This window comes from Peromyscus maniculatus, chromosome 5, assembly GCF_049852395.1.
Source record: "Peromyscus maniculatus bairdii isolate BWxNUB_F1_BW_parent chromosome 5, HU_Pman_BW_mat_3.1, whole genome shotgun sequence".
NCBI classification, from domain to species: Eukaryota; Metazoa; Chordata; class Mammalia; order Rodentia; family Cricetidae; genus Peromyscus; species Peromyscus maniculatus.
In genome coordinates this window covers 85,274,076-85,291,283 of record NC_134856.1, presented here as the reverse complement: position 1 = coordinate 85,291,283, position 17,208 = coordinate 85,274,076, and the positions used below count along the sequence as shown (strand labels likewise).

At 40.5% G+C, this 17,208-nt stretch overlaps 1 long non-coding RNA gene across 1 annotated transcript in view; it reads right to left on the bottom strand.

Annotated features, from left to right (window-relative positions):
- Positions 1–296: 296 nt before the first annotated feature.
- The window catches only part of LOC143273383 (uncharacterized), a 29,837-nt gene continuing 12,925 nt past the window's right edge, over positions 297–17,208 (bottom strand). Inside the window, exons 2-6 of the long non-coding RNA XR_013051464.1 lie at positions 11,631–11,733; positions 8,690–8,737; positions 7,529–7,593; positions 7,294–7,362; positions 297–521 (exon numbers count right to left, since the gene is read on the bottom strand). This is a non-coding gene — a long non-coding RNA (uncharacterized LOC143273383). The remainder of the gene's footprint in view (positions 522–7,293; positions 7,363–7,528; positions 7,594–8,689; positions 8,738–11,630; positions 11,734–17,208) is intronic.

Here is a 17,208-nt window from a genome sequence, read left to right as displayed (position 1 = left end):
CCCTGATACCCACATTAAAAGCAGACTTTGCAATGTACTTGGAACCCCCTCCCTGAGGGGGACAGAGGTGGGGGAATGCCTACAGCTCACTGGTCAGCTGGTCTCACCTATTGGTGCGCAGATTGAGTGAGAGTTCCTGTTTCCAAAAGTGATGTGGAGAACAACAGAGAAAGAACCCAGTGTTAGAGCTCTGGTCTCCGCACACATGTACACAGATGCCCACATCTGCATACAATGCTTGCTCGTGTTCCCTGCCCTCCACACAATTCATAAAAAGTTCAAACTTGAGGAAAGAGAAGATAACACAAATGTATCCATTCCTTTAGGCAGAATTTGTGGATGCAGCACCTGGCTTTATTTGCAAAATTCTTGAGAATTGAATCAAATCTCATGTTAGAAATACAGCAAGAAAATACATCTGGGTGAAAGTTGGAGCAAAGACAGAAGAGAAGTCTCTGGACGTAACTCCGTGGCAGAGAAACTGCCCAGCAAGCCAGAAGCCAAGAATTCATGCACCCTCCCTGTGAACAAAGAAATAAGTAAGTTAGCAAAAAATTTAAACATAGAGAGAAGACAGAAAATCATTATAGAGTGGTTTTGTAAATTCAAATTTTTATGCAGCACAATTTAAGCACAGATAAGACGTCTTAAACCAGTGGCAGACAAACATTTTTTTAAAGAGCTGATGTTAAATTTTTAGTTTTCATGGGTCTTATGGCTTCTGTCACAGCTATGGAACTTCAGCAATAGAATCATTATGCAAATAACTGGGCATGGCTGTGCTTTAATTAACGATTATTTTATAATGTGGCATGTAGTGACCTGAATCCACTGTATGAATGGGAGTTTACTGACCCTTGTCCTATATAAACCTGTTCTAACTTCAGACCTCAGATAGGCTGAGTCTGTGCCCAATGTTTCTTAACATTTCTAGAAATTAGACCAACGTCAGCAGAGCACGTGATCAAGACCTAACTAAAGAGTCCCATTTTGCTAGAAAAGAATAACAAAGGTGTTCAGATGGCTGGGAGGATGGCTCAGTGAGCAGGTAAAAGCGCTTGCTGCCAATCCTGGTAATCCTCGAAGAAGAGAACTGTCTCCAGCTAATTGTTCTTTGACCTCCACAGGTCTAACATAGCAACTGCATGTGCCTGTGAACATACTCACAATAGATACATGGAAAAAATTAATGCGTTTAATTAATGATGTTGATTTCTGATCCCTGAAATTGCCATGGTGAGTTGTGTTTGGTGAATGTGAGCAAAGGCCTTCACTGAATATGTGCTTTACAAACACACTGACAATTTCAAAGAGGAGATATAAAGGCAACAGACTCTGAACCTGATTGTTCATAGAACCTTTGTACACATGCTCCTTACTGTCCTAGCTTTGGGACATTAGGATTCTCTGCAGAGTGGCAGCAGTAGAAATTAGCTACGCCACTTCATCTTAGCTCTCTCTACATTCCACTTGTTAGAGGTAACCATCCCTGTGAGTCTAGCCTACCAATTCCCCAAGGCTGCACCTATTGAGAGGTTGCAAACGATCAACATCTGCTCATACTTATGGTTGGCGGTGTTCAAACCAGGTGACTGGAAGTCCACATAGGAAGGCATTTGCCATTCTCAAAAGCACTCATCAGTCGGCTCCTCTCTGAGATGTACCCTTCATGATCTCTGAGGACATTAAAATGAAGCTAAGGTCAAAGGATTAGAGCAGCTCATTAGTTTTCAGATGAGAAACTCTGAAAAGTCTTTGAAGGGTATATATAGCCCTTCGTGTCTCTTCTTGGGTTTCTTACTGCCAAGAAGTAAACAGCTTTCCACAGCCATGCATTTCCATTATTATGTTCTGGCTCACCACTTACCCAGAGGAAAAAATGGAGCTAGACAATTGTGATTCAAAAACCTCTGAGTGTTGAGGCAAAATGAAATTTTCTTCTTTTAAACCATTTCTCTCAGGTATTTGTCTCAATGATTAAATGTTTCAATGAAACCCCACCCATGCCATGTACAATTGAATGAGTTGCCTCTTTTTCATGTGCATAGGAAACATTCCAATACTGTTTACAGATAGTTAAGATGTTCGGTAAAGACAAAACGAAGGAACAGAGACTGTCAGGAGGTCTCTAGGTTCTCAATAGAGATATATTTTCTCAACTGGGGGTTACATATGACATTTTGTAATTTCTTTTCAAACACTTACACAAAGTATACATGTCCATCTCCAGTACTCATACAACATATCTGATGTAGCTTTATAGATCTTCCCCCATGGCTCCTCTATGAAAACGCAGCATCGCGGCAACACTTCGCATAGAAGGATCACAGTTCCAACTTGAATTTTATGGAGTTGAGTTCACAATTGGTTGCTAAGTCCATTTCCCATTTCTCCTTTCCAGGTATAGCCAGAGAGTCCTACAAGCATTTCATAGGTTCTCACAAATAACTCACATACGGACCTTCCTTGAAGGAAGGGATTTGTAGTTTTCATCAAGCTTTGCTGTCCTCTCCCAGGGCTTGGCCTGCTTGCTGTATCTCTGCACTACTGCTCTGTTCTGCAGCTGCCTTCTGCTTTGCTGGCTAGCTATGTGCAATTTTTCCCACGAACTCAGGTTATCTGGAAAATTCTGCCATTTGTCCACATCTGTGGGTCTCCTTGTGTTCTCGAGGGCTTCAACTACACAATTTAGAGAATATTCTTCTTCACTGGTGTTACATTCGTTTTTTCCACTATGGATCATAGAGAGATAAGGCTATACAACAATCCAAGTGCCAGTTATCAGAATCTTCTGCACCTCTGAAATGTTGGCTTTTCACTGGACTTAGTGTGTTTGCATAGTGGACGCTGTTCTTTCCAAGAAAGAACTATTCAAAGATAGTCTCCTTGAGCATCATGCAAACATACGTCCTGTTTTTGCATTAATTAGTTATCTTAGTATACCCAGGCATGCCTTGGAAGTAGGGATAGTTTAGACTCTACCTTACAGCCCTAATCTATATAACAATGAAGAAACTAATAACTGTACTATCACTTTGTGACTTTGTGTCCTATTAACTTTCTTTATAAATTAGGAAATGGAAAGATAGACACAGTTCTATGTTCAAATATCTGTTTTGAGGGCTGAAGATGTGACTTATTAATAAAACATTTGTGTAGAACATGTAAGAACTTGAGTTTGGTCTCTAGTACTTGCAAAGAAAAATCAAAGTATTTTAGTTTTGAAAGGAGAAATGGGGCAGGGGCAGGTTTTCCCACAAATCCCCTGTTTCTCTGGTAGGCAATGATGAATTACACTCAAATTATCTGTTATTTCCTTGCAAGCATTCAGAACACTGTATTTACAGTAGTCCCTAATGTCTACTATTATACTCTTAAAATTGGGTAATGGATTGATGGATCTGAAACCAAACACATGCAGATGAAATAAGTCTGGAGTTATTGTTTTTTTTTTTTTTTGAGACAGGGTTTCTCTGTGTAGCTTTGCACTTTTCCTTGAGCTCACTTGGTAGCCCAGGCTGGCCTCGAACTCACAGAGATCCGTCTGGCTCTGCCTCCTGAGTGCTGGGATTAAAGGCATTCGCCACCACCGCCTGGCTGGAGTTATTGTTTTGAAGTGAAAGATGTTTGGAAGAATTTTATTCTTCTTGAGTTGTTATGAAGGTGTGAGATGCTGCTATTAGATATTTAATGTTTAATCTTAGACATTATTAACTTTAAATAAAAAATAGTAGCATTGGAATAGTGAGGGTCTTGTAGCATTGCCTTATTTGAGTTCACTAAGAGTAAACTGAAGGATGGAAACATTCTCAAAGAAGTAGCTGTCAGGAAAAAAGAGGATGGTACAGTGTTTTTGATGCTTGTAAGTGTGTTAGAAATAAGCTCTGACACCTCATAGGAAATGAAAAAAGAGAATTATGTGCCCAGTGATCTATTTATTCATCCCTTAAGGTTTCCAGTTTTATCATCAAATATAACCAAAAAAGGATTAGTTAAGGGACTAGTTTGACTGTTGGTCATTTAGTTCCTTGATCAGTTTTGCAGTACTAGGAAAAATGTTTAATGCAATAATTGAGTAAAGAATTGCTGACTCTATACTGACTGTAAAAACGCAAACTTGATTAAAGATCAAAGGAAACAGAGAGAAGATATTTGAAATGATGGGATCAGCTGTAGCACGAAAACCTATCGTCTGTCTGCTAACATACACAGAACCATCCCACTTGCTCCAAGTGTCCCTGGTGGAGATCTTTGTCATGATTATCTAAGCCATGATTACTTGATTTCATGAAAAGATGCTTTCAAATTTGTAGAACTTGTTTCTTTTTCAAAAATGGCCAGGACTCTTCTTACTATTCAAACTGTCAGACCTGACATTTGGCTCCCGTGATACACAAAGTTCAAGATGACAGGGAAAACGTTTTCCAGGAACTATCGATCATTCCCGCTGCTGATGAATTGTCATGCCCTTCTGAGAACATAACCCATCAGTCCTCTGAAACAGAGCGTCAGATAACTAAGTCATGCTCAGCTGATTCTCCAGCAGATAAATGGTGAACTTCATCAAAGCTACCTGCCCACAAGTCTTTTGAGACGAAAACAGTTGAGTCTCAGATAACAAGGAAACTTGATGACTTCTAGCACAGTCATGGTTTTCCTTGGCCCACACATAGACAGTGATGATTTCTGGGTCTTCACAAGCATTTTATTTGCATATCTCATCTTTAGTAACTCATGCTGAGACCACAGAAATGGTTAGATAATTCATGATGCCAGACACACAGTACATGTTCAATAAATATTAGAGGGGGCCAAGGAGAGTGAGAGCTAGTCTTTGATATGAGCAACTGGACTTTGATAGCATTGATAGCACTTTGGTTCTATGTACATAGAACCCGATTATATGATACAAAAATGTAGTCCTCCTAAGGCATAGAAGTTTTTTATGCTGATTTTCCTATCTTCCCATTCTTACCATGGTTCACAGACATTGAAAATAAACACCCAAATAAGCTAAGAATGGGTAATGAGATGTTGATAACAAATGGAGATTAGACCATACCTAGTCACTGACAAAGTAGTCTAGGGATGAAATAGTGTTAGGTGATGTTCATATATTAATTTTTCTAGACTTCTCCAGAATAGAGTGTGGCAGAATTTTCTCTTTTTGTAAAGAAAGCACTGTTTTGATGTCATAGAATGATCCTCTAGTAAGAAGCCTGGAAAAAAGACTTAAGGAATTTCTAGCGACCTTCAAGGGAGCATGCATCCATCCAGTCTTCTGGAACTGAGCTTCAGAGGTTGTGCTATTTTGATTTTCTTCACTGGGCTGATGATGTTGACAATAGTAATAATAATATAAGCAATAATAAAGGTTAATATTTATCCAGAGTTTACAACCTGCTGGGGATCCCTGATAATTGCTCGACATCTACTTTTTTAATTTAATGCCTACAACAATCAACCTGTCAGATCACTGCTTATTATGATGAGGAAGTTGTGGCTTAGAATTAAGTAAACTGCCCAAGGCCACAGGGCTTGCTAACCATGCAGATATGCACTGGATTCTAGATTTAGATTGCACTTTTGAGATCACTCAAAGCAGAAAGACTGGCAGTAATTTTAGGATTTAAATGGATGCCATGTAAATATAGCAGACAAGGAACCGTGATTCATATTTTACGCCACATATCATTTGTTTTAATTGCATTTAAACCTTTTGAACAATGGTCTGCAAGCTATGTATGGCCTCTGACTAAAATTTTATCTACCACCTGTTTTTATATGGATTGTGAGCTAAGAATGATTTTTCTTTGTGTATTTTTAAATGGGTGAAAAAATTTGAAAGCATATTTTGTGGGCATGTAAAAACAATACAAATTCAAATCCCACTGCCTAGAAATATGTCTTAATAGAACAGTGTTTAAATATTATTTCCAGTTGTCCTTGGCCTACAGTGGTAGAGTTGTATAGTTGTGACAGAGATTCTGTGGTAAGCAAAGCCTAAAATGTGTAGTGTGTACACATTTTATAGAAAAAGCTTACCAGAAGTCAAATGTGATGGTATACACCTATAGTCCCAGCACTTGGGACATGGATATAGGAAGATCAATAGTTCATGTTCATCCTTAAGTTCTAGGATATCCTGGGCTACAAGGGTTCTTCATTCAAAACAAAAAAATCTAAGGAAAAAAAGTATGAAAGTAAAAAAAAAATAGAGAAAAATCAAAATCACAGCTCTTGCTTTTCTATAGTAAAGCAGTGAGAAGAAAGACTTTGAAGGCAGATTAGACATGTGCATTTTGTCTTTCTCACTTTTATATCCACTTGGGAAAGGCTATTTAACCTTTATGTACCTCAGTTTCCACATCTGAACAATGGTGACAATGGTACCAGTCTCCAAGAACTGTAGTAAAGATGCTAATCTATTAAGAATAATGCTTGGCATGTGGCTAGTGCTATCACCATCCTTATCATGCTAAATTTTTATGTGATAGGTACTAATCACTCTTGTTAACATCTTGTAGCTCCATCATGGATTAGTTCAGCTAGAGAAGGTGAGTCTCTTCTTGATATACATTGCCTCTTCCCTTATCAGAACTGGACTGGTTTTCTTGGCATCTCTTGCCTTAGGTCAACAAGCACTGACAGCTAGTCCACACACCCATCCTCTCAAGTACAGCTGGTTCTGTCTTTACTGTCATTGGTCTTGGGCTCCCTTGGCTGGTGAAACTGCTTGAGTGGGTGTGGGAAAACCTTGTGGACTTGAGAACTGAGGCAAGACATGAAGGCTCGCAAGGCTTGCCATGGGCGGAAAGATGATATTGAAGCCAATGGGTGTTTTAGGAGTGAGTGGGATGAACATCTGCTTCTATGAAGTGACATTAAGGAACTTGTTCTGCATCCAGATTATGTCGGCTCCACTGACAAGGATTTGTACTTCAGTATATGATGAGTATACACGTGGAGTGGGGGAAACAGACAGTGGTAAATAGAAACACACAGCAAAATCTACCTGTGCTTGATTGGCATGCCAGAGGCCAATTCCAGTCAATGATGACAGAGTGTGGTATGAAGAGATGCTGGGTTGTGATGGGTGCTGGTATCAGTGGTTTTCCTTTTAGAGCCCCGAGATTGCCTAGAATATTCTGGATCTGGATCCCATTTAAGCAGGGTGAGGATTTGATGTGACTATTCTAGAGTAGTAACTAATTGGTCACAATAATGGGATTACTTATGATTTTGATAGAGTAATGAAACTTTCTGGTTTATCATTCAAAACCTACTACTTACCTATCCCTTGGTTTTCTCTGTCTTCTTTCTCCTGCTTCTTGTGTGTCTGTCTTTGAATGGCCAATGAAACTGCAAAGTTTAAGTTTACAGGTCATAGCTCCTGACTCCATGACTCATCTCAAATACAACTTTGAACTTCTGCAATTTCAAGGTCATCTCTCTTTAAACTTTAAGGAGAGAAGATGTATGTGGAGGTTATGGTGATTAAATGTATGGATTCAGGGCTCACACCTACTTTTTTTCAATTCTTATCTTCCTGATCTCGAGTCAATACATCCTTTTTTGTGTCAGGCTCCTCATCTGTAAAACAGGAATTAGGAGTTGTTCTTCAAAAGATATTGTGAGGATTGAGTGAGCTACCTGACTTAGACAGTTCACAGTGGTGGTCACTCTTATCAAGTTGTTGGTTTGAGTTGCCATGATCACTACCCAAGGAGATGCTGCTGCTTAGGACTGTGTATATTAGTATAATGAGCCCCCATGACTGGCCTCTGAGAGATGTATTATCCTACTAGATGGAGACTGATTAACTTGCTTAATGTCATGCTGCAAAGTAACAGGGCATGGATTTCATCCAGGCTCATTAACTGCAGATCCCATGCACTTTCAATTCTCAGATTCATTGAGTCTATACTCACACTATACTTAATCATGCAAATTAGGTTCATTTTTTTGCATAATTAATAAGGTAGTGCTTAACCCGTGAACATTTTCATGTAAAAAAATTTTTTTTTGCACTCATCTTGTTAAGGAATCAAAATGTGAAGTTAAAAAGCATAGCATCCTATGGCACTTTTAAGACTGGTTTTGAAGGAAAATACTTTCCTTACAGCCAGACACTTTACAGGAAGGCATAGACATTTTTTTTCTTATCTCATCCTGTGAGTGCCAACTCAGAGTGAGTTTGTGATGTTGGGCTGTGGGATTGTGTGCTGGCAGTGGCAGGAGAGAGAAAATAAGAATTAGTTGTTACTAGAGGCAAAAGTTGAACTGGGTGGAGGCTCCGAATGATTCACCTGGTCTTTGAGGCAACTTAATGAGATTCTGCAAAGCCTTCTGATAAACATTTGGTTCAGGAGATGGTGTGCTGCCCAGGGTGGAACCATATCCCACCTCTTCATTATTGTTTAGAAGCGAAGAAGCCATTTTGTAAAATGATCATTTAAGCATAGAAAAGTATGGGACTGGAGAGATGGCTCAGTAGTTAAGAGCACTAACTACTCTACCAGAGTACTGGGGTTCAATTCCTATCACCTGAATGGCACCTAATAACTGTCTGTAACTCTAAGATCTGACACTCTAACACAGACATATATGCAGACAAAACACCAATGCACATAAATAAAGATAAATAAATTATAAAAAAATGATAGAAAAATAAAAGAGAGTGACCCACCTTGATAGGGTTTAGAATTCCACATGACATGGGCTTTACATGATGAACCTATCCAAGAACAAAATAATATATTTAAAGATACCAGAACCTAAACTGTCCTAAAAACAAGACAAAACAGCTAAAAATCATAGGGAAATTGAGGGACCTTGGGAAACAGACTGATAGAAAATGATCTAAAGCAAGCAGTAACATAGGGGTGTTGCCAATAATGGAATTACTTTTCCATGAACATAATAGATTCAACAAAAGTGTTTAAATGTCTAACAGAACTTTTAAGATTTATTTTATCAAAAAAATTTAGGTGTGTGTGTGTGTGTGTGTGTGTGTGTGTGTGTGTGTGTATGTGTATCATTGTGGGAGTATATACATGTTTATGTGTATGTACATGGAAGCTAGAGACACCAAATTATCCTTCCCATGGCAGGTGTTGGAGTTACAGGTAATTTTGAGGCACCTGGGATTTGAAGATGGGTCTTCAAGAGCAGCAAGTACTCTTCATCGCTGAGTCATTGCTCTAGCCCCCTAAGGGGACATTTAAAATTATTTTCACCTTGCTATATTTGCTATATAGAGCATAAGAGATGATACCTGGTATTAATTCTAAAGCTGTTTTTTTTCCTGCATTTAATTTTATTTGATAAATGTTCTAAAAAACAAAACAAGATATTCCCATCTCCTGGTTGTGACTGTCTAGAGCAAAGCCATGAGTGTGGTGAAGTGGCTAAGTCTTTTATAAATCAACCAATGGAAAGTGACAGCATTACAGTGGCTGCAAGCTCTAAGAGAGTCCTGACATTAGCGTAATGCCAGGACTTGGGTGACGCTAGGTTTCCACACTATGTCTTATGCTTCTTCCTGGGAACTCTACACTATAATTAGGGTAGGATGAGTTACCTTCACAAGCCACTGTGGTGTCCTTAGGTTTTTGGTCTCTGTGCATACAACATGTCTGCCTATATGGTACATCCCCATTTTTCCCCATTTAAGAAACTTCTTTTCTGCCTTCTTAGCAGTATGTAGATCCAGACTCGTCCAAAAAAATTTTCTTTAATTTTTAAATTCTGACAATTTCATGTATCCACACAATGTATTGTGATTAAATTCACCCCTCTCCTTCTCTGATCCCATTTCCTTTTATACTGACCCCATTCTTCTTTTTAACTGAGGCCTATCTGACTGCACATCTTTCTTCGGTTCGAGTCTTGTCTACGTAGCCACAACTGCTGTATGTTCTTGATTCTAACAGTCATTCATATCTAAAAGACAGCATCTCACAGTGTGCCCCATCTTCTGGCTCTTACAATTCTTCCATGCCCTCTTCCATGATGTGCACTGGACCTTGGAGGGGCTAAGATGTCCTACTCAGGAATGATGACTCACTCAATAATCATTTCATTCTCATTAGTTTGATCAGCTATGAGTTTACTGCATTAACTATTTCCCACTGAAAAAAGAAGCTCCCCAGAGCAGCACTCACTTATGGATACAAATATGCACATTTAGAAAGTAATTTAACTTACCTTTAGCAAAAATTAATAGTGTCTCCACCCTACTCCTGTTGTGACTTCCCGACCCACAAGCTTTTGGTCAGATTTACTGTAGCAGAAATGAGCTCTTCTAGAGAACCCAACTTTGGTTCCCAGTCCACAGGTCAGGAGGATCTGCCTGTGGCTTCCTTGGGCAACTGTACTCACATGCACATATCTCAGCACACATATACACATAATCCAAAAATAGTAACAGAAATAAATTAAATGAAAAGAAACTAAAGATTTGAACTTAAAACAAACAAACCAGGCTCTGATTTAAGGATGAGTTGGAGCCGGGCGGTGGTGGCGCACGCCTTTAATCCCAGCACTCGGGAGGCAGAGACAGGCGGATCTCTGTGAGTTCGAGGCCAGCCTGGTCTCCAAAGCGAGTTCCAGGAAAAGGCGCAAAGCTACACAGAGAAACCCTGTCTCGAAAAAAAAACCAAAAAAATAAAAATAAAGGATGAGTTGGGATAAGAAAAGGTTTTTTATGAGCTATAGAGGCAGATTATGGATTCAGAGGAGTTACTATGTAAATGTAGAGTTCCTGGAACTCCAGGGAGATAATGCTTTCAGCATGCTGTTTTGTTCCCATCTATAAGACCCGGAACCTGAATGGCATCTGAAGAATGATTTAGAAGGGGCAGTGGTCTTAGTAGAGCTCAGCTCACACTGACAGCTAGAGCAGGGAAGGGCTCTCCTTCCAGTGCTCTCATTTATTTTACCTCAACCATTTGCCTCCTCATTGCCTCAGAATCTCACTGTAGGAGGTGGGGGAGTAATCAGATCCATGTCATCATTTTAAAGGAATCCAAACCTACCTGAAGACCACTAACAGTGTACCACTGTAGGAGCTTATCACTACAGTTTAAATGGCATTTCTTCCTTCTTTTGGTTTTTCGAGACAGGAGTTCTTTTTGTAGCTTTGCACCTTTCTGGATCTCACTCTGTAGCCCAGCCTGGCCTTGAACTCACAGAGATCCACCTGCCTCTTCCTCCCAAGTGCACCACCACTGCTCGGCTTAAATGGTATTTCTAAAGATCATGTTAATTTTGCTAAGTGTGTGTGTGTGTGTGTGTGTGTGTGTGTGTGTGTGTGTGTGTAGGTGTAGTGTGTGTATATGTATATGTTGTGTATGTGTTTGAGTGTATGTATGTGTGGGGGTGTAGTGTATGTGTGTATTAGCACTGTGTGTATGTGTGTATGTTGGGTATGTTGTATATGTGTTTGAGTGTATGTGTGTGTGTGGGTGTAGTGTGTGTGTATTTGCAGTGTTATGGTGTGTATGTTGTGTCTGTGTGTGAGGACGTAGTGTGTGTATATGTGTGTATGTGGGGGGTGTTCACATGTGTATGTGTACATATAGAGGCCAAACATCTCTCTCAGGTGTCAGTCCTCAGGCATCACCCACCTCGTTTTGAAACAGGGTTTTTCACTGGCCTGGAAGTTGTCAAGTCGACCAGAGTAGCTGACAAAGGAGCTCTGTGAATCCTCCTGCTTCTGCCTCACCAGCTCTGGAAGGAATCATAAGCAGATACCACCACACATTTGTTTTTTTGCTTGTTTTTAACCTTTGTTCTGGAGATTGAACTGAACCCAGGTCATGTTTGCACAACAAGACCCTTACCAAGTGAGCCGTCTCCACAGCCCCAAATATTCATGTTTCTAATGTGTTGATAATTGCATAAACACCTTCTAAGACAGAACACTTGGCTATCCTCATAATCTAATGAAATGAGAGGGAAAGTCATTATTTTTCTTTCAGTTTTGCAGATAACAGAACCGAAGCTTTAGATTAGCTGATTAATCCAAGACGAGCCACTGTCTAGTAAGTGGCCAATGTGAAATCTGTTTTAGGCATCTGGGCCAAAGATACGGTTGAGTATTTACAACTCTCCCACAGCAGTCTATCGCTTTGTCTTTGGATTAAGATAAAAGAAACTTAACCAGCTAAAGAGGCACATTCGTCAATATAATAGACACCAGTCATGTGCACAGCACTGTATGAGGTACTCGATAGATAGACAAATGTATGACATGGTCGAGGACTGAAAGTCTCCATGAAGCATATAAAATACAAGTGTAGATTCAAGTGTAATATGGTAATACTTGAAAAGTGAAAGCAATAATCCCAGAGAAAGCGTGATGTGTATAAGGGGAACTGCTAGGGAAGGGCTTTAGAAGGTGAGTCATCCCCAAAAAATGTAATATTAAGTATGTAGCCTAGGAAATGTTCAGAGAGGATAATACACATCAGAGTACCACAGAGAGAGAACTGAGGTGAAGAGAAGGGCAGAGTAGGGTCAGCGTCCACTCACTGTGTCACTGGCTGGAAGATTCCTCATGCAGCAGGGCCATGTAGAAAACTCTGCACAGGTCAAGTGTGGCTGGAGTTTTTCTCCAGTCCTGCCTGGCCCACAATCAGGACAAATCTCTCTCACCTGCCAGTCCCACAGCCGTGTAGACCCAACCAAGTGAACACACAGAGACTTACATTGCTTACAAACTCTATGGCTGCAGCAGGCTTCTTGTTATCTAGTTCTTATATCTTAAATTAACCCATTTCTGTTAATCTATACTTTTCCACCTGGCTTGTGGCTTACCGGTACCTTACATCTCCCTTGTCATGGCGGCGGCTGGCAGTGTCTGCCTCAGCCTTCCACCTCCCAGAATTCTCTTCTCTCCTTGTCCCGCCTATACTTCCTGCCTGGCTACTGGCCAATCAGTGTTTTATTTATTAACCGATCAGAGCAGCACATTTAACATATGGAACATCCCACAGCAGTGAAGTGGTCAGTTATTGCAGAACCTTGGACTGTCAGCCTGGGAGGGTCAGCTGGTGTGTGTGTGTGTGTGTGTGTGTGTGTGTGTACATGTATGTGCACATGCATACATGTGAGTATGAAGGCCAGAGGTTAACCTTGTGTGCTGTTGCTCCTCAGAGGTCATCCACCTTGTTTTCTGAAACATGTTCATATGCTGGTCTGGAACTTAGTGCTTCCTCTGGGCTGTATATCATACAAGCCCCAAAGAGGCTTGTCTCCATCTCCCCAATGCGCTCTCTCTCTCTCTCTCTCTCTCTCTCTCTCTCTCTCTCTCTCTCTCTCTCTCTCTCTCTCTCTCTTTCCTTCTTCTTAATAACATGGGCTCCCAGTAGTGAATCCAGATCTTTGTGCTTACAAGGCAAGCACTCTACTACTGAACTATCTCCTCAGCCTATTTTTCTTATATCTAAATTATTTTATTAAGTTAGTTTCTTTAAAATCAGATGCTTAATTCAGTGAAAGATTTCCAAAACTTCCTATCACTTCTTGATTGATTGATTTTTGAAACTGATCCCTTTTTGTTCTGTTTTCTAATGACAGGTTGGAAAGACAACTGGCAGATATCAATAACTTTTCAATAATGAAAGCTTAGGCAGAACGCATGTGTTATTTTCGATGGAATCACTAAGGTTTTCTTTCATAGGTCAATTTTCAAAGGCCCATTTGACAAGGGTTTTTCTGCTGAAGGAGACACACCCTCAGGCTCTTCTTGGGACTTTCCTGAGAATCTCCCCAAAGTTGGCTTTCTTTACGTCACTGTATTGAGGACTGACATTGAAAAAGGCATTTTGTTTTTCCAAAAAGGAGAAGCAAATGTCAAGTCTACAAAGTCAGAAAGTGTGGTGAGTCTTAGGCATTTACAGAAGATGGTCACATCTGACATTTAAAGTCATTTGTTCTGTCACAAACGCACATGCATGCATGTGCGAGCATACACGCAGTATTATGGAAGTTAAAAATGAGGCTATTTTAAATCTTATCAAAACCACTATCAGGAAAAGATGACAAAAGCATTGTATGCTTACTGGTAGCTCCAGTCCCTACTAATGGTTGACAGATTCTATAGCCAGTAGACAGCTCTGTGTTATCTGCTCGAGATAGCAGTGATATCACGAGGCTGGAGGTAGCCAAGCATGGTGAAGAGAAGCTAAGAGCCTCTGCAGTTGGTTGCAGAGGGTTGTGTAATGGTTAAGGTGTGCCAAAACCTTCCCATTAGCATGAGTGTGTTCCCAGAAGTGCAAAGGAAAGCATGCCATCTGCCCTTGCTTGGATTTTGAGGCATGCATCAGGAAATGTGCTTCCTGGGCCCATAGGAGCTCCACGGGTCCCTTCAAAGGATGCCTCCCAGCCTAGCAACTGTTGCATGATCACGTGAGGAAACTGAGTCAGGTGCAACTTTTGCCAATGTCTTGAGTTATAGATGCACCTTTCTAGTCAAATACCTGATCCGCTGAGTCTGTGGAAGAGGTAATTTCCATTTCTACAATACACATGGACTCTTCAGAAGGGCAAGATTTACCCCTCCATCCCCACCACGAAGTAGAACTATAAAGCCTGTGGAGTACACAATTTGGAGAGACTATCACTTGAAAACACCATTTTATTATGGTTTTGGGAAATTCTCTTTTAAAGATGTGCCTATGTTTCTAGGGAGATGACTCCAGGGGTAAAGTATCTCCTGTATGAGTGGGAGGACCTGAGTTTAGATCCCAACACCCAAATAAAAGCTTGGTGCAGTGGAGTGTGTCTAGAACCCCAGCATGGAGAGGAGAAGACAGGTAAATGGGATTGAGACTTTTGGTAATATTGCTGTTGGAGATGCTTGTTCCCATGCCTCCCAATAGTAAAGCTATCTAGATACAACCAGACCCTAGATGCTGCATAAAACCCAAACCAAACTAAAGCAAAGACAGCAGCCAAATACATCTTGTGTTAGGTGTGTCACCCCCAATTCTGTCCCATTCTTCAGGGGGTCACCAATAGGCACATACTTGAGTAATGCCAGGGGCTTGAGCACATTTTTCTAATTTCTAGTCTTACATTTTTCAAACCACCCTATCATGTTCTCAATTTTATTTCATATATTTATATTCTATCAAAATTTGTTCCTTCTCTTCCTGGGGTCACTAAATATCTCTGTCTCCTAGGGATCTGCATGAAGAAAGGAGAATGTGGGTAAGAAGGGGTAGTGAGGCATGAATTCTCTCAAAGTATGTTAGATACATGGATGGAAACCTCAGAAAGAAATCATACACCACTGCACAATTAATATAGATTGATAAAAACGTCTCTTCATGTCCCAAACTGATTTAATAAAACTTGGCTTTACGAGAGTGCCCATTACTTTTCTTATATTTCATATAAAATGTTGGAAGTGATTGATTTAAGTCATGAAAAGGAAGGAAGAGAGTTGTGGGGGGAAGAGCATTTTCCTTTTCTCCTTACAGTTTTTATCCCAATAATCACCAGAAACCAGTGTTTTGGTTAAGGGAACCAGAGGTAGGTTCAAAACAGAAGCACTATTAATTAATTCAGTTGTGTTTTACTTATTCTAACAGCCCTTGTATTCTCCTGTGAAGAAACTAATTATCTGTGCACCCAGCCATCCCTGATGTGACTACATAAGGAGTGGATTCTGCATTTGTCATGCTAGGAGCCTGTTGTTCTTCATCTGAGACAGGAAATGGTGGAAGGGCTTTGGGAGACAGCTTAGCTGGCAGAACAGTTGTCACATGAACCTGAGGACCCAAGTTTGGATTCCTGGCACCCATGTAAAAGTCAAGTGCCTGCACTTGTAACCATAATCCTAGGGGAAGAGAGACAGATGATCTTGGTTCATTGTTGGCCAGCCAGACTAGCTAAACTGGTAAGCTCTGGGTTCAGTGGGAGATCCTGTCTCAAAAAATAAGATGGAGAACAATAGGAGAAAGTACCTGATGTTGACTTCTGGCCTCTACAGGTACATGCATGGGTGATTGTGTCCACATATGTTCATGTACACACATGCATACATCATAACACATACAACACACACACACACACACACACACACACACACACACACACACACACACACATGCACACAGTAAGATACACACACAGAAACAGAAAAATCCAGACATCGCTGTGTCTCATCTGATTGGTCTAAGAGTAGGTCTCTGATAGGTGTAGACACAACAGATAAAAGGAACTGTTATACTATAAACATAAAGAGGAGTTTTCTCTTCACATTCTGCTGAACAAAAACCAAGCAAGCTTGTCCCTCCAGTTGCCGCTGACAGCCACCTGATGAGTGCAGGCAACAGACCTAAAGAGGAACTCAGTGCTTGTAGGGACAGGCATCAAAGAACAAAGTCTTTTGCAGCTGGATGTGAGATGAGAGCCTTCCTTTTTTTTCTTCATTTGCTGTTATATGAAACAGAACTTTCCATTTTATTCTACCTGCTTTGTGGTGTACTACCAAAAACATCACCATGTGTAGTCTAATAGAGCTGGGAGAGTGTGAAGACAGGAAGCCCACCTTTCTTTTCTCTTAGCATTCTGTTGACAATCACCTTAATACTAATAAATGCACCAGCATGGAGACAGGGAGGGTGTTCAGAGATGAAAGCACAGAGACACAAGCTTGAGAATGCAGTTCAGATCTCTAGTATGTATGTATGCTGGGTGGGAAGAACATCCCCCCTGTAATTCCAGCTCTCAGAAGGCAGTGACAGGGCATCCCAGAGCTGGCTGGCAAGATTAGCCATGACTGATGGGCTCAGAATTCAGTGGAGAGAGCTTGCCTCAAAGAATAAGGATTGGGAGTGACAGAGGGAGATTCCTGGCTTCAATCTTGAACCTCCATATGCAAGCACACACATGTGCACATGTACCACACCATATGTGCACAACACACATGCAAATGTGCATATATGGATGCATATCCATTTCACAGGTATTTAAAAATATACCAGAATAGCAAAACATGGGTCTTGTGGGTGGAATCCCAAATTCCAGTTCTGACCTTCATGCCATAATAGTGACATTGAGCCCAAGCGTCCTTCTTCTTCCTTTGAAAGGGTGTATTAACCCTCACTCCATCTACTGTATAGTGATTTGCTTAAGCTTAACACAGATAATGTGTGTGAAACTGCCTTGCAGATTCAGGCTCAATTAAATGTA